The sequence below is a fragment of the Triticum urartu genome, chromosome 6A, assembly GCF_056163025.1.
Source record: "Triticum urartu cultivar PI428250 chromosome 6A, HENAU_Tu73, whole genome shotgun sequence".
NCBI classification, from domain to species: domain Eukaryota; kingdom Viridiplantae; phylum Streptophyta; class Magnoliopsida; order Poales; family Poaceae; genus Triticum; species Triticum urartu.
Window position 1 is genome coordinate 159,462,564 of NC_141878.1, and position 19,193 is coordinate 159,481,756.

A 19,193-nucleotide genomic window follows, 5' to 3' on the forward strand; every position below is an offset into this window, starting at 1 on the left:
TACTCGTGCATATAACATCAAACCATAAAACCTATGCTCGGATGCCACTGTTGGGGAACGTAGTAACTTCAAAAATTTTCCTACGCACACGCAAGATCATGTGATGCATAGCAACAAGAGGGGAGAGTGTTGTCTACGTACCCAACGCAGACCGACTGCGGAAGCGATGACACGACGTAGAGGAAGTAGTCATACGTCTTCACGATCCAACCGATCAAGCACCGAAACTACGGCACCTCCGAGTTCGAGCACACGTTCAACTCGATGACGATCCCCGGACTCCGATCCAGAAAAGTGTCGGGGAAGAGTTCCGTCAGCACGACGGCGTGGTGACGATCTTGATGCACTACAGCAGCAGGGCTTCGCCTAAACTCCGCTACAGTATTATCGAGGAATATGGTGGCTGGGGGCACCGCACACGGCTAAGGAATAGATCACGTGGATCAACTTCTGTGTCTAGAGGTGCCCCCTGCCTCCGTATATAAAGGAGCCAAGGGGGAGGGGTGCGGCCAGCCCTATGGAGGCGCAGGAGGAGTCCTACTCCTACCGGGAGTAGGACTCCCCCCCAATCCTATTCCAAATTGGATTCCCAAGGGGGAAAGAGAGAGAGAGATGGCCGGCCACCTCTCCTAGTCCTAATAGGACTAGGGGAGGGGGGGGAGGCGTGCAGCCCACTATGGGCAGCCCCTTTCACCTTTCCACTAAAGCCCAATAAGGCCCATATGACTCCCGGGGGGTTCCGGTAATCCTCCCGGTAATCCGGTAAAATCCTGATTTCACCCGGAACACTTCCGATGTCCAAACATAGGCTTCCAATATATCAATCTTTACGTATCGACCATTTCAAGACTCCTCGTCATGTCCGTGATCACATCCGGGACTCCGAACAACCTTCGGTACATCAAAATGCATAAACTCATAATATAACTGTCATCATAACCTTAAGCGTGCGGACCCTACGGGTTCGAGAACAATGTAGACATGACCGAGACACGTCTCCGGTCAATAACCAATAGCGGGACCTGGATGCCCATATTGGCTCCTACATATTATACGAAGATCTTTATCGGTCAGACCGCATAACAATATACGTTGTTCCCTTTGTCATCGGTATGTTACTTGCTCGAGATTCGATCGTCGGTATCCAATACCTAGTTCAATCTCATTACCGGCAAGTCTCTTTACTCGTTCCATAATACATCATCTCACAACTAACATATTAGTTGTAATGCTTGCAAGGCTTATGTGATGTGCATTACCGAGAGGGCCCAGAGATACCTCTCCGACAATCGGAGTGACAAATCCTAATCTCGAAATACGCCAACCCAACATGTACCTTTGGAGACACCTGTAATGCTCCTTTATAATCACCCAGTTACGTTGTGATGTTTGGTAGCACCCAAAGTGTTCCTCCGGCAAACGGGATTTGCATAATCTCATAGTCATAGGAACATGTATAAGTCATGAAGAAAGCAATAGCAACATACTAAACGATTGGGTGCTAAGCTAATGGAATGGGTCATGTCAATCAGATCATTCAACTAATGATGTGACCTCGTTAATCAAATAACAACTCTTTGTCCATGGTTAGGAAACATAACCATCTTTGATTAACGAGCTAGTCAAGTAGAGGCATACTAGTGACACTCTGTTTGTCTATGTATTCACACATGTATTATGTTTCCGGTTAATACAATTATAGCATGAATAATAAACATTTATCATGAAATAAGGAAATAAATAATAACTTTATTATTGCCTCTAGGGCATATTTCCTTCAGCTTGATGAGTACAAGACACCTCCTCGCTTTTGGCCTAAGGCAATTGATACTGCGTGCCACATCATCAACAGGGTATATCTTCACAAATTCTTCAAGAAGACTACATATGAACTCCTAACCGACAAGAACCAAATGTGAGTTATTTCAAAGTCTTCATTTTAAAATGTTGGATTAGAGATCCTCATCACAATTCTACATTTGCACCGAAAGCACATGAAGGTTTTATGCTCGGTTATGGTAAGGACTCGCACACCTACAGAGTCTTCAACACCTATCACCACAAGGTTGTTGAAACTGTAGATGTGCGGTTAGATGAGACTAATGGCTCGCAAAGAGAGCACCTACCTCCTGTGGCAGATGAAATACCTCCCGAGGAATCTATTAAGTTCAAGGCTACTGAGGATGTCATTCCTACCGAAGAATCTGCTAAAGAAGTCATTCCAGAACATGAAGAACGTCATGCTGATGCACCCGAGGAAAATGGTGCTGAAGAAAATACTGATCAAATTCCTCAACGACAACCCGCTCATCCTCGCGTTGCAAATGAAGTGCAAATTGAGAAAATCATCAGCGACATCAACATTCCAGGTCCTCTCACACACTTAAGAGCTTCACATTTATCTAACTTTTGTGGGCACTTTGCTTTCGTCTCTATCATAGAGCCCACTAAGGTAGATGAAGCATTTCTGGAGCCTAAGTGGATTCAAGCTATGCAAGAGGAATTACATCAATTTGAGCTCAAAAATGTGTAGGAACTGGTCAAACTTCCAGATCCTCGTAAGCACAACATCATCGGCACAAAGTGGATCTACCGCAACAAGCAAGATGAAAATGGCCTTGTGGTGAGGAATAAGGCACGACTTGTAGCTCAAGGCTACACACAGGTTGAAGGAATTGATTTCGATGAAACTTTTGCACCTGTTGCTAGACTTGAAGCTATTCACATATTACTTGCTTATGCTAACCATCATGATATCATATTATATCAAATGGATGTGAAAAGTGCATTCCTCAGTGGTAAGCTTGAGGAAGAAGTATATGTTGCTCAGCCCCCAGGTTTTGAAGATCCAAAGCATCCTAACAAAGTCTTCAGACTCAATAAGGCCCTCTATGGCCTCAAGCAGGCCCCACGGGGTGGTATGATACTTTGAAGGAATTCCTCATGAATAAAGGCTTCAAACCCAGTTCACTTGACCCAACTCTTTTCACTAAATCTTATGATGGTGAACTGTTTGTGTGCCAAATTTATGTTGATGATATCATTTTTGGCTGTACTAAGCAACGTTACAGTGATGAATTTGCCTATATGATGAGTGAATAATATCAAATGTCTATGATGGGAGAATTGAAATTCTTCTTAGGTCTTCAGATTCGTCAATAGCACAATGGCATATTCATATCTCAGGAGAAATACCTCAAGGATGTACTGAGGAAATTCGGCATGCAAGATTGCAAAGGAGTCAAAATCCCTATGCCCACAAATGGCCATCTATGCACTGATGAAAATGGTATTGACTTTGATCAAAAGGTATACCGCTCCATGATTGGTTCTTTATTGTACTTATGTGCATCTAGGCCAGATATTATGCTTAGTGTTTGCATGTGTGCCCGATATCAAGCTACACCGAAGGAATCACACCACAAGGCTGTCAAGCATATTCTTCGATATCTAGCTCACACACCAATACTTGGATTATGGTATCCCAAGGGCTCGGCTTTTGATCTCATTGGATATTCAGACTCTGACTATGCTAGTGATCGTGTGGACCGCAAGTCAACATCTGGCACATGCCATTTCCTCGGACGATCCTTGGTCTGTTGGTCCTCGAAGAAACAGAACTGCGTATCACTGTCTACTGCTGAAGCTGAGTACATTGCTGCTGGTTCTTGCTGTGCTCAACTGCCATGGATGAAGCAAACTCTCAAGGACTACGGTGTCAGCATGAAGAATGTGCCACTCTACTGTGACAATGAGAGTGCTATCAAGATTGCTCATAACCCAGTTCAACACTCGAAGACAAAGCACATTCAGATTCGTCATCATTTTCTTCGTCATCATGTGTTGAAGGGCGGCATCTCTATTGAGCATGTGAAGACTGAAGAACAGCTAGCAGATATCTTCACTAAGCCCTTGGATGAGAAGAGATTTAGCAAGTTGTGGTGTGAGCTAAATATCCTAGAATCTTCGAATGTTCTTTGAAAAGGACACTCATCCTAACACTTACGCAAAATAGATGACTTAGATGTGCAACACATGAAGAAACATTTTTCTTCAATCAATGAAGAATAACACTCTAAGTGTGAAGAAATTAATGAATTCTCATAACCCTACGACAATGGTACATGGTGTCTGAAATCATCATTCTTATACGGTGGGTCATGCCACCACCAAAAGTTGAAAATCGTCAATTTGAGTTTTTCCTCAGCTTTGAAATTCCTCTGTTGTTATTCAACTTGCTTTGTCTTCACCATTTCCATCGTTTTTCTTCATTGGCTATATATATACATGTATATATATATATGAGTTTATGTCCTCTACAACATTCACTTATCGCTATTCCTTCAAGTTGCTTGTTCTGCTAAGTGAATGTGATCGGACCCTTTCCCCCTCTATGCTAAACTCAACCCAGTCTATTGACAAATTCTTCATGTGCATTCCATTTGAAACTCGTTCAACATCTTCATTGTGTCCTTGTCAGCTGAAGAAATTGCAAACGGAACTTTAAACTTATCTTATCTGAATTTTCGGCCTTTGCCGCTCAAACCGTTACACATTCCACGATAATACTTATCCTATTCACCCACGATCGCACACGATCGACACCTCTCAGTACGTGGGTGACACATGTCATGCGAATGAGAAAGGTCAGGGGCACGTTCGTCCAATTTCTTCGGGCGAGCGGTTTTTCACTTCGGCTATAAATACCCCTCTCCCTTCCTCACTTTGTTTTTACTCTGCTCGATCTCACTCTCTCGCTTGAGTTCTCAAACCCTAGCATCACTGCTACATCCATCATCGCTGGTGAGGAAGAGCTTCACTGCCTTGACCTCGTCGTCGCCATACTCACGCCGGACGTGGATTTCTTCACTCTGCCGCCGCCGTAGCCGTCTTCCTCAGCCAAGTTAGGGCATGGAAGATCTGAACCGACGAGCTTCAATTCTACACTTCCCAGTTCGTCGTGTTCTTTGTCCAGGGTAATTAAAAGTGACTTTTACTACCCTTGTTGATTCGGATGTTTTCTTCAAATCTTCAAAAGGTGTTTATTCTTCAAATCCTCACACACTGGACACCTCACATATCATATGTTCTTGATCTGTTTCTCTAAGCAACATTTTTCTTCAAGATTCCTCAATTGTGTGGATTTTCAAATTTGTACAACTCTGGAACCTAAGTCAAAGAACACTTAGTGAAATTCCTCAAGATTCATCTGGTCAAATTCCTCAAACTTGCTCTTTTTGCAAAAACTTACGAGAACGCATATGACCTCTCCAAATTCTTCGCACCTATACTCTGTTCACAGGTACACATGTCCGCTGCTAAATCTCTAGGTTCTCATCAACTTAACTCATTTGTAGCGTTCCTCGAAGAAAAGTTGCATAGATCTTCAGAGAACTCAATCGTTCAAAACTCTCAGCTGAAGAAAATGGCAGATGGCAAGAAACCTCAGAAGGGAGGAAAGAATCTGGAAGTCAACACCGCGTTTGAAATCCCTGAGGATATATACAAGGATTATTGCACTCCTGATGAGACCACCCATGGAAAGGAAACTAAGAATGAGTGCAAAGTGCGCACCCAAAGGATAGGGAGGAGATGGGCACGGGAATGGAGGGAATACATATATGTTACTCCCAAGTACATGAAGAAATTCGCTCTTAATCCTTCATGCCCAAGACCTCCATTGGCACCTGGCCAAGTAGCTGATCCCACCAGCCTCAAGCGTGGTGAGGATTATCCTAATGAATGGGCCAAGCGCCAGGCCAAGCTAGCCAGAGTAGCTAAGGAAGTAGTGAGGAAATTTAATAAAGACTCTTCTGCTGCTACCACTGCAAGCAAGCCAAAGAAGGCCATGCCAAAGAAGCCGTCTCATAAGCCAAGTGCTTCAACCCCAATGCCCTCACGGCCAAGTTCCTCAGCAATGCCCTCACGACTAGATTCTTCAAAGCCCTCACGGCCAATTCCTCAAGCTGCACCAGCTCCTCCAAAGTCCTCAGCTCCTCTGTCAAAATCCTTAGCATCTATGCATGTTGCCACGTGCCAAAGGACAACAGGTATCTCAATTGCCCCAGGAGCTTCTGCTAGTTCTTCAGCTGCACCAAATTCATCATCTGGCCCCCTCTGCTGAAGACAAAGGCCACTGCTGGACAAGGCTCTCGACCAAGTCCTCACAAGAAGCAGGTCGCCTTTCAAGTGTCGTCTAATGAATACGAAGATGATGATGAAGAACTTGCTGAAATCATCAGGGACAAGCAACTCAGGGCCGCTAGAGCCAAAGGCACAAGTGTGCCTCTGCTTTTGGATCCAAAATTGATCCTTGATTACATTGATCTCTGGCACAAGGCCCCCAACGGTCCTATGCGTGACTTCAAGATGACTCCTGGCCAAAGTCATATGTTGACTCACTTCATTCAGGAAGAAAAAAATGGAAATTTGAAAAGGCCAGGCAGTTGAAGAAAGCGCAGTACAAAAAGGAGCGCTTCTTGAAGAAAAACGTTGTCTCTATGACAACTGAAGAACTTGTCACTATTCAATCTGAGATCAAGAAACTCATTGATGAATTTGACGCATACCACGCTGATTGGCTGGGAGCCAAGGTCTATTTTGTGAAACTAACTGAATAGTTCACTTCCAATGTTGCAGCCCCAACGCAACAAGAAAATCCTCAGGCTGAAGCATCTGCTTAGCCTACTGAAGAAAATGCTAGCAACGCTGATGATACTCAGGCTGCTGAAGAAAATGCTAATACCAGGGCTAATGACTGCATTCCAGCCGTTGAAGAAATTGCCAGGGCAACCACTAGCGTTGCGCCTGAAGAAAATGAAGAAGTCAGGGCAACTACATCAGTTGTGCCTAAAGATCTTGAACCAAATTCCACTGCTCCTCCCGCGCCTACACCATCTCTAATACTTCCATCTGCATCAGATGTGAAGAAGACCAAGGCTATAGAGCGTGCAGCTATGAACAAAAGGAAGGCATCAACTGCATCAGATTCTTCAGCTCCGAAGAAAATGAAGCCACTGACCAGCTCATTTGAAAATCCAATTGATGATGTTCCTTTCTCATCTATGCCATCAAAGGACCTTGTTCCTTTTGATGAAGAATACGTGATCCCAAGCGGATCCGATGAAGACATTCCTTCTGCTGCTTCCTCAGAGTAGTTGGATGAAGAAATTAAAGCGGATGCAATCCCTTCAACCCCAATAGGCTCATCGCCCACGCCTCAGTTCACTGCTGAAGAGGCCGGTTTTGAAGAAATGAATGAAGATGAAGATGTGGACATCAGATGCACAACTCCAGTGTTGAACGACGACTTTTGGGAAAGTCAGCATCCCAATTCTCCTATGTTCACACCCCTACAACAAATTCATCAGTCCCCTGTCACTACTGAAGTACAAATGGGATCTGAAGAACCTCGTGCCACACCGTCTGTCCATGAAGAGATTCCAGCCACTAGTGCTAAAGAAAATGTAAATGAAGAATTGAAGTCCCAGGCTGCACTGAAGAAGAACCTGAAATTCCTTAGCCTGCGGAACCTAAGATCGAGATCCCTGAGGTTGTAATGCAATTGACGGACACTCCTCACCCCAAGCCAAAGGATCCCTTCTCAAAGAAGCAAAAATTCAAGGCTGATGACTTCTTCGGCGAGCATGTATTCTTCACGGACTACAATCCTTTTGACTTTGCTCGTCTTAGGAGGAAATGCTTCTGGACTGCCAGCCAGGCCAATTTCTATTCTTCACTGCTCTTCAACAAGGATAAAGTCTTCTACCACGAGCATATTCCTCACATGGACATGGAATCACTGCCTTGCTTCTCTCCTGTCCTCAGTGTGCTTCATGATGCAGGACTCCTCAACTTTTGCTCTGATATTGTTGATTGGAATGAAGAGCTTATTCTTCAGTTCTACGCTACACTGCACATCACAGGTAATCCTGATGATATCAACACTTGGGTATTGGACTGGATGACTAATAACACTCATTATAAAGCACTGGCCTCTGAATTACTTCACGCCCTGCCCATCAGTCCACCCCTTGAAGGAGCTCGTTGTCTATACCAGGAGCCTGAACTCACTACCCATTACATGCAAGTGCTAATGAAGCCCCTGAAGCCCGGTCAAGCACCGAGGACCAAATTCCTCGTGAAGGAATTGCTATATGTGCCCAGAACAGTCTATCGCATTCTGACAAGGACAATGAGTCCTATCAAAGGCCATGACTTGTCTGATCAGGAAATTGTTGGCAACATGAAGAATCTGCTATTCAACATCATACATGGCATTCCTATCAATTATCATGATTTCTTCATGAGGACTCTGCCAAATGTTGCACTCTCTTCGTTTGAGTTGAAGCCTTATGCTCCTTGGATTATGAGATTCCTCAAACAAGGTCTTCACTAAACTACAAGGCTGAATTTCAGAATCACCTCAGCTACCTGCCCCCAATTGAAGTCCTCAAGCAGACTTATTCCTCAGCTGATGAAAAGGGCAAGGCACGTGCTGTCATTGATGAAGGCATTCGTCCATTGGATGGTCAGTTTCGCAAAGTTGCATCTTATTGCACCAATGATGACTATGCCACTCATGAGTCTGCTGCACATGCATCCAAGCCAAATCCTCAAGCCACAGCTCCCAGGGTGATGACTGACCGTGAGCTGCTTCTTAGTCTTCACCAGAAGGTGGATCGAAACCATAAATTGGGTTAAGCTCCAGTTTGGTTCTCTTCTTCACAACATGACTGCTACACATAATGAAGTGAAGAAAAACCATTACTACCTCCATGAAGTTTTCGGTCGCACCTGGGCTATCTTATCACATCTGTATGGCGAAGAAGATATGAAGCAAATGGGTCTCAAGGAGAACTTTGATTGGTCTACACCTCCAGCGAAGAAATTCAAAGTTCCTTCCTTGGTGGCCAGCTCATATTCTTCATCCCGCGACACCGATGAGTTTGAAGACATGGACGACACTGCTACAGGCCCTATAACAACCAATGACCCCAACAACGTTGGTGTTCCTCCATCAACATGACATTCCTCAGGGGCGTTAGTCCTCATTTTTCGATCCTTTTGGTCATTCCATGACAAAGGGGGAGAAATTTGAGTTAGTCTTCAAGCGGGTCTACCTATATGGGCGTTTTTTCTAAGTTACAACTCTCGTTCTTTTGAAGACTTTGCTGGATCGAGTTGTAAACTTAAACTCTATGGTGGTCTGATACTTTTACTGAGTTTTTTTTGCATGCTTATTCCTCATAAATGTTAATGCACGCATGTTGTATTACATCAGTCACCATATTTCATCATGCATTTCAAATTCTTCATATTATATGTTAAATGCGTGTATGAATTACAAGATATAGGGGGAGATCTCCATGATTCTACTCTTCAAAGTGTGCATTGCTTGAAAAGCAAATTCCTCACTATGCACATCTTTAGGGGGAGTTCTTCTATATCTTGCGATCAAATTCCTAAATTTCAGTATTTACACTTCATATGTTTATCCCCGTTGAAAACTTAACCTATATTGTCATCAATCACCAAAAAGGGGGAGATTGTAAGTGCATATAGTGCCCCTTAGTGATTTTGGTGTATTGAAGACTTATAGGTTAAGGGATTGATGCGTTTGTAAGTGTACACAGGTCTATAAGTCTATGAGGAGTTTGATATTTACAGAGAAAGTCGACCCCTAAAAATGAAGTTCTTCGACTAAAGACTTTGGATTTCTGAAGACTTTCTGAAGACTTTGAAAGTGAAGAAATTGGTGTGATCCTGAAGACTTGGTATTCATTCGAGGAACATGAAGCATGAAGACCTTTGTTTTCTTTGTTTTATTTTCTCTTTCTTGAGTCATAGGAGACACCATACTATTAAAGGGGGTCGAGGAAATACTAAGGAAAAAATTCCAAGTGATGCTCAACTCAAATCCTACACCTACCAATCCCTTCGAGTGAAGCCATTGGAAATCTCATACAGTTCAGTCAATTTCTTCAGTGACAGAGACGAAGTTCTTCTAGTCTCTGAGGAATTTGTTCTAACTGAGGAGTTAGGAATTCGCCAGTGCGGATTGCCTACACAGTGAGGAACATGATAGCCCTGAGGAATTTGATACTCAAAATTCGGACCGTTGTTGTGCTATGCGCCAGCTGTCCCAAAATATCTACCCATCTAACAGTCATATCATTGAAGGGCATTATGTCTTATCATGCCGGGCTGCTCCCTAGGCTATAAATAGTCGCCCCCTACAACCACTAGCTGGTTGGCTGCTTCGAGAGAAACTAACACTTGTCATTTGAGAGCATCCCATCCTTCGAGGACTTCCAGTGAAAATCATGAAGTGAGGAAAACCCAAACCCAAACACCTACAAACCCAAAGTGATTGAGCATCACTGAAGAGATTGATCCTGCGTGGATCCGACGTTTGTTACCTTTGAAGACTGTGCATCTTCCAGACGGTTAGGCGTCATGGTCTAGAGCATCCAAGAGGAAATTATGGATCGCCGAGTGACCGAGTCTGTGAAGGTTTGGAAGTCACCTGAAGACTTACCACGAGTGAGTGGGCGAGGTCTGTGTGACCTCAGCTCAAGGGGAATACGGTGAGGACTGAGTGTCCTGAGCCGTGTATTCAGGACTGGGTGTCCAGGACTGTGTGTCCTTAGGTTTAAATACCTAGCCGCCCTAACCAGACGTACAACTGTCACAACAGTTGGAACTGGTCTACCAAATCATTATCTTCACCAAGCTACCTGGTTCCATTTCCTCAACCCTTCCATATTCCTCATTTCTGTGTTATGCGCTTGTTCATATCTGTTTGAAGACTTTGACTGAAGACTTTCTCTATTTCCTTAGTTCAATTTCTTTAGTCTGTTTGTCTTTATCTTGTGTTATCGTGTGTTTACACTTTCTGTACTCTGTGTTTGTTTTCATTTCATCATGAAGACCATGCTCATGCACTGTTATGTTTACTTCTGAGTACTTATTCCGCTGCAAGTAGTTCTTCAGTCAGGAATTTCCTCACCCTGAAATTCCTCAGTGAAGAATTCAGAAAAATCGCCTATTCACCCTCTCTAGTCGATATAACGCACTTTCAGGGGTCTTTATCATTTTCCTCCTCGTTTCGTCCTTCATCTTCCTCCTTCGCACGGCCACACTAGTGATCGAGCTCCGCCGTCGTGACCTCCGACCGCCGCATCAATGCAGGCTGCTGCGTTAACCTGATCAGACCAGAGAACTCCAGCAAGCCACCGCTGCTCCTCATCACCCATAAGCCCACCTCCCCCCTTTATCTCAGATCTATATTAGGGTTCAGGCCGTTCGTCAGTGTTCTTGCCGTTCTTGCATTGTTTTCGTCAATTCCGATAGCTTTCAATCTGGATAAACCATAGGTCTTGTGCGGAAGTGGTTTTAACATCATTTCCATCCTCAGAATAGCATCTCTCCACATAAGATCTCATCAGAGTATCGAAACTTTTCCACTGTCGCCATCTTAGGCTAGAATTTTACTGCTTTTCTAAACTATGGTAGATCCAAAATTATTGCTCCAGTTTGTGAAGTTTGTTTATCCAACCACTTAGCAAAATTTGAAGTACCATAACTGTCACGGCGGCTTATACTGTAAACCGTGATCCGCCATACACCTCATAACTTTCATGACCCAACACTGATTCTCCGGTTTACCCATGCTTTCCTCCCTATAACTTGATTTTGCAAAATATATCTTGACTTTTAGGCTCTGCACGATTTAACAACAGAATCCTTAATCTAGTAGGTACCATTAGTCCCCATTTAAGCCGCCAATACTTCAATGTTCATCCCGGGCTTAATCTGTTAACTGTTCATAGCATTTTATCTTTGAATCAATGGTCCGGTTTAATAGCATGACCTTAAGCCGATAATGTTTCCTTTGTTTAGGACTTTACTCTTCAAGATGGTCAAGACTGTCACTACTTGCAACTGGGTCGTTTCCCGGGTTACAGAGGAAGACCTGAAAGAATATGTCTAGACTGGTGTCTTATCCAAGAAAGAAATCATCCATTGGAGGGTCCCAGGCAATGAGACTCATCCTGAGCCCAAGGACGACGAAGTTGTCATTTTTACTGATCATATAAACCGGAGCTTCAACCCTCCTGGTTCAAAATTCTTCCGCGATGTGCTGCATTTCTTCAAACTTCATCCACAAGATATCGGCCCAAACTTTGTCTCAAACATCTGCAACTTCCAAGTGTTCTGTGAGGTGTACCTGCAACAGGAGCCTACCATAGAACTATTTAGGGAGTTCTACTATTTGAAACGACAAAATGAATTCAATGACGGACCTAGCTTGGAGCTAGGCGGCATATCTATACAACACCGGAAAGAAGCCGTCTTCCCAGCTGCCACTCTTCCCAGTCACCCGAAAGACTGGAACCAGACTTGGTTCCATTGCCAAGATACTTCTCCAGAAGGAGAAAATCCCTTGCCGGGTTATCGTGCCAGCCGGCTTAGCAGTAGACATCATCTTCCAGATCGAATCAGCATAGCAGAAGGAAAGAAATATGTACCAATTTTTGCAAAGATTCAGGCCTTGATGGCCAACGGCTTAACCGGAATTGATCTAGTTCGCTGTTGGGTCGCCTGGAGAATCTGTCCTCTAAGCCGCTGGTCCGGCTTAATGTGTGAGTACACCAGCAAACTAAGGGGCTGTTTGGATCACGCCTAGTCCGCCCCGCCAATAGCGGGCTCGCCAAAAAATTGGCCAAGGAATCCGCCGCCGCGGTTCCGCCAACTTGCAGGCGCAAAAAATGAACGATACTTCCGAAATTTTGGCGTGGTCGCGAAACGTTGGTTCCAATCCAAACGGCTGCCCAGCGTGCTAGTCGACGCCAAAAAATTGGAAGGGCGCTCGTCGGCTGTATTCCAAACAGCCCCTAACATATCCTCAGCACCACTGTCAAATTGAAATTAATGAAGAAGACATCAGTAACATGACCAAGACTCTGTTGAATGAGAGCTTGGAAGATTGCAGCCAAGTCAAACTGAGTCCTTTCTGTACTCTAAATAAACTGCCATCTGTAAGCTTTGAATCAACCTCATTTTTGAATCATATTTGTACCACTTGTTCATATTCATTCAAATATTTACAGGCCGATTCACCTTTTTGGACCAAAAAGCTTCAGGAGAAACCAAAGAAACCCCGGATGAAGAGCAAGGCTAAAAAGCCTACTAAGAAGAAAACCAACACTGCCGAGTTATTCAATTTGGATGAAAATGATGATGATGATGAGTTAGAGGTAGAACTTGACTCCCTTGGCTCATTTTTTGTACATCTTATTGACAATGACCATTATCAGGATGACGCGGAAGCCAGTCGCGTAGATGATGATGAGGTAATTATCCTTTCCTCTGGCTCAGAACCTCTACCAACACAGAAAACTCGACAAGCAAGCCGGAAAGTAAGATTTTCTCACCCTTTAGCTTACTTGGATCCCAACTTTCTTTTGAAGAAGCAGCAACACGAAGCTTGCCGCACAACCCGGCGCAGCGGCGGCGGAGTGTTATCATCCGGCTTACCAAATACTCCAGCACCTCGCAAACGTCGATCGAAGGTTTCAAAAATTTCCGACTTAAATTATCCCAAGGCAGGCCTTTTTTGCCAACCTCTTAATCTATCTGACTCAAATTATCAGGGAACATCTCATTCATCCTCCGGTGACTCAACGCGAACTCAAATCCCGACCTTCAAGACTGTGCCTCGGTAAGGGCATATTCAATCATTCAAAATTTCATGCTTTAATCAATATGCTGACATCTTTGTATTCTATTTTCCAGTGGAATAGGCAAGCCCAGTAAGAAGGCAAAACTGGGCAAACTGGCTGAAGACTCCAACCCTTCTGAGCCGGAAAAACAGCTGCCAGAGACCTCTTATCCAATTGCTGAGGCCACCGTTGACGACCCGTTAGCAGAAGAGCACGATGTTACCATCGATCATATGGATGTTGACCCGGTCATCCCTAATCCGCCAAGTCCCATGAAGCCTTCAGAAGAAAAACCTGACGATGTCGTCGTCATTGGGTTTGGGTATATAGCGTCGAGTAACCCCACTGCCTTGTCCAAGCACGGCGCCAAGGAAGAGTTTTCTGCTGCCAATAAAGGCAAGTGGAAAGTAGACTTAGAAGGCTACTCACAATCCAGAGCTCAAGAAATCCATTCCAGTTATTTAAACCGTCTATACACTAGCCATGATTTTGAAGCCAGCTTAGTCAACATGATGAAGGAACGCTATGAGGTAATCCAACACAACTCTCTTCATAATTATATCTCTATCAGCCGCCAAGTCTATAGAGTATGATAGGATTGAATATTCTATAGATTTCCAAATAGTCATAAAATAGAAGAACATCATCACTAGTAGCCCCCAAGGGCCGGCTTAAACTGGCAAGTTAAGCTGGGACTTCTAAGTAGTAGGAATCAACTGTAATTCCATAGCCCCCAAGGGTCGGTTTAGTCAGCATGAATGGACCGAGACTTTCACCATATTTGAAGCTAATACCTCAACATGTAGTATTTTTAAACCGGATCAGATCATTTTATCCGGGTCAGCAGATAAACTTGTCTTAAAAGGAGCAATGTGCATTAGCCCCTAAGTGCCAAGGAAAAACTTGTATTGTGCTTGGGACTTCAATTTTTTTTATTTTAAGAACAATAGGCATTAGCCCCAAGTGCCAAGGAAAATACTTGTATTGTGCTTGGGACTTTCAAAACTAATCATGATCCTAATACCTTCCATGTTTGTTCATGTCACAGGCTGCACTGATTGAGAAGGATTCACAGCTCAATGATCTGAGGGCCAACATTAAAAATCAGCAATCTAAGACATCCAAGGCCAACTTAGAACTGAAAACTGCTTTGGAGAACATTGAGCAACTTAAGCAAAACTTCAATACTAACAAAGTCGGCTGGGAGACCGAGAAGGCGACTCTATTGAAGAGAGCAGAAGATGCTGAAGTCGCGCTTAAACCGGTCACTGATGAGCTGTCCGGTTTAAAGGCGAGAAGGCGAGAAGAACCTCAATGACCTTTTGAGCAATCAAAAGGAAGTTGTAGGGAAGGAAGGACTTGGCTTTTTACCCAAGCCAAAGAATAAGAAGAACAAGAACAAGACCAAGCAACCTCTCCCACTCAAAGAAACCTTTGTTAAGACGGGTGAGGATGCTCTTGGAAAGAAGAAGAACAAGGAATTGGGTGGTAATGCCAAGAAGGGCAAAATCGCCTCTACCAACAAAGCCGACGACTTTAACCCCTCTTATGTTTTGTGACATGCTAGTGATGGGCATATTTATGCCAAATTTGTTGGTTCTTCTTATGAGTACATTGAATGGTCTATTTGGGTTCCTAAGACCCTTGTTACTAACATCAAAGGACCCATTCAAAAATGGGTACCTAAATCCAAGCATTGATATCTTGTAGGAGTTTGCTTCCGGTGGGGTGCCATGGTTGCTCGATAGTGGAGCAACGAATCATATGACCGGGAGTAAGGACTTGGTGGTGGATGTGCATCCAATCCCATCTATGCCCACCCATGCCCAATTTGGTGATGCTTCAACTTCTAAGGTATTGAGACTTGGCAAGGTGGTCATCTCTCAAGACTTATCTATTGAGAAGGTCATGCTTGTTGAGTCCCTTGCATGCAATTTACTTTCCGTTCGTCAACTTGCATGTATGGGCTTTGTAACATTCTTTGATCTTGATACCGTGGCCCTTTTGTGGAACAAGACACTTAAAGTAGTCTTTGTTGGACATGTCGAGAACGGTCTCTATGTGGTGAACTTTTCAAAGCGACCCACGAGGACCGCGACTTGCCTAATGGCTAAAGTTGATGTGGGTTGGCTTTGGCATCGCCGACTAGCCCATGTCAATATGAGATCTTTGCAAAGTCTCCTCAAAGGGGATCACGTTCATGGACTAAGAAATGTGAGTTTTGCCAAATACCGTGCTTGCAGTTCTTGTATCAAAGGAAAGCTTCATGAAACGGCTCACCGACCCTCGACTATCATCTACTCGAAGAGGCCCCTGGAGCTCCTTCACATGGATCTCTTTGGACCTCCATCCTTTGATAGTCTTGGTGGAAGAAAGTATTGCTTGGTGATTGTGGATGACTATTCAAGATATACATGGGTATATTTCTTCAAGAGGAAGAGTGAGACTCAACAAACCGTCATCAACTTTGCAAATGAACCTCAACATCAACATGAAGCAAAGATTCCGATGATTAGAAGTGACAATGTTGGAGTAATGGGCCACAGGTAGGCCAACCCGAGCCCCATGACTGTTCAAGACATCGGGGCAGGCTGCGCCCCTTAAGACCCCAGGGCGAAGAGCCGCCTCCTGGGGAGTCTACGGCGAGGCGGCCGACTGCCCGCTCACGGCCGAGTCCCAGGGACGACTTCCAGAGAAGCCGGCTTTGGGGAGTCGGCCGGTTACTCCAACAAACCGTGACCTCATCAAGGGGGACGGGGCAGGGGCATGGCTATAATGAAGCCCACTCCCCGCCCCTTACCAAGGGCAGGCATGGCTACAGCGCGCCGTACTTGGGAGGATCTCCCCACGGCGTGGCACTGTTGCCCAGCCGGCCCTGACATCAGCACCGCTGTACCTGGTCCTGCGCCCACGACGGCTTGTCTGTATGGCCTGGAGGCAGCAGGGCCCACCAGCCAGTGAGACCTCGGGAGATGGTGGGAGCACCGCCAGTCGGCCGACTCCCCCAGGGCCCACGCGCCATTAATCAAGAAGAGATGGGGAGTGGCCACAGTGATCGCCCGCCAGGCGGCGGGGCTGTTTCCATGACCCCATGACCAAGCTTGCATCATCAGGAGCACGGCTACAGTAATCAGCAGCCGGCAAGACCCGCCCGCAGCGGACGCGGCCTGTCGGCTCCGTATCAGACCAGACGGTGGGCCCCAGCAGCTGGCAGAGAAGCCGGAGGTCGGAGACACTGACGGCTGGGCCCGCGCCTAATCACATTACCATTGTACCCCTGGGGGGTAGGCCTATATAAACCCCCCAGGGCACCCATGCAAAGGGTTGGATCCCAGAAGTTATATACCTCACCAGATAGAGGGAGAGAGCTAGCCCTGCCCTCTCCTGCCACCATACACAGCTCAAGGAGCAACCGTGTAAACCCTTGACTATAGTGATCATGCAGAGATGCCGCGGAGCAGCAGTAGGGGTATTATCTCCCCGGAGAGCCCTGAAGCTGGGTAAGATTCGCCAGTGTGCATGTCTTCGCCTCATCCCGTTTCCAGGCACTGGCGACGTCCTACTCGCCCCCACCATGATAAGCCATCCGTTGGCATATGTCGCACCAAACCTCCGACATTTGGCGCCCACCTTGGGGCATGGTGCACCGCCGTCTGAAGATCTGTTCTGGACGGGAACCCTTTTCCTCCCTGCCGAGCGCAGCCAGCCAGGCACGCCAGACGAAGTTTGCGTCGACGCGCTGCGCGGCCTGCGCAGCTAGCTCCTTGGCCGAACTTGTCGGCGAGGTCCGCCTCTCCGACGAGCCTGCGTCCGACGTAGGCGTAGGCGGCCCCGAAAACCTCCTCGTGGGCCTCCTCGAACAACTCCATGTTTCCGGTGAGCCTGCCGTAGACTTGGAGTCCGTAGGCTCCACCAACCCAATGCTGGTTGACTCCGACACCGTGTCGGTCGACGCGTTCCCCTCCAACGTGGTGGTCTATGATGAGCCTCTCCCCCACGCGGAGAGCGACGGGAGCACCTTCACTGAGGTGCTGGTCATCAGTCATGACGATTTCCCTGGTGGATGGGCGCCCGACTCACTCGGTGCAGCGCTGCAAGACCTAGCTGCGCCCATCCCAGAAGATGCTGACGCAGGGACGCTAGAAGCGCGCCGCCTTCAGCTTGTTGAAGGCGCAAAGAAGCTAGCCAGCATGAGATGCTTGTCAAAAGCTTACCAGCGGGAGAAGGATCGCGCTGTTGGCGGCTCGCCGGCTCCGGCAGGGCCCAGCCGCCTTGGCGCGGTTTAGCAGCGCGGCGTAGCCATCGCTAGCCTGTTTGGGGCTAGCCGCCCCGTGTATGCCACGGCAGCGGAGAACATCCGAGCCGCCCAGGCAGCGGCGGATGAGCTGGACAATTTCGAGGGCGAAGAGCGCCGCCTCGTGATGGAGCGAGTCCAGCGGCTCCTCAACGCGGCCGCCGCGCAGAACGAGGCCGGCTGCCGCACGGAGGCGCCGCAACGGCCAAACGACAGACGAGCTGGGTCCGCCTTGTTTCGGGCCCCGCATTCGGGACGAGCCCTTTCCCAGAGGGTTCACGCTCCCAAGAGACACGCCCAAGTATACCGGCTCGGTGAAGCCGGAAGACTGGCTAGTCGACTACTCCACGGCTGTCAGCATCGCAAACGGCAACAAGCGTGTCGCCATAAAGTACGTTCCGCTCATGCTCCAGGGCACGGCCCGGACGTGGTTGAATAGCCTGAAGCCCCGCAGCATCAACAGCTGGGTCGACTTCACCGAAGCATTCGTCCGCAACTTCACCAGCACGTACAAGCGTCCTCCCAAGCCTCGTCAGCTCTCCTTGTGCGTGCAAGGTCCTGACGAGTCGACTCGCGACTACCTCATGCGTTGGGCCGAGCTCCGGAACTCCTGTGAGGGCGTGCACGAGGTGCAGGCCATCGAGTACTTCACAGCCGGGTGCCGAGAAGGCACCCTCCTCAAGCACAAGCTCCTCTGCGACGAGCCAGAAACCCTCGACGAGCTGCTGATCATAGCGGACAAGTACGCTATGGCCGACTCCTCCATGAAGACGGAAATTCAAATCAACACGACTGGCAAAGTAGCTCCTCAGGCTCCAAGAACTCCGGCAGCAGACGCTGGCCGGCGACAGCAGCAGGGCGACAACAAGCGCAAGGCCCCACAGCCGGTTTCCAGCAGCCGGCAGGTCGCGACCCTGGAAGCCCAGCAGCCAGAAGAGCAGCCTCCGCCCAAGCAACAGAAAGGCAGCAAGCCGAACTGGTTGCCGGCCTTCTCCTATGAGCAGACCTTGGATGGACCTTGCCAGTTCCACAGCGGCGCGAAACCATTGAATCACACCACCCGGAAGTTTCACTGGCTCACCAGGATCGCCAAGGGAGACGGCCTCCTGCCACCCCCGCCTGCTGGGCAGCCGCCTCCGCCTCCGCCCCAGCAGCCGGCAGTCAGGCCAGTC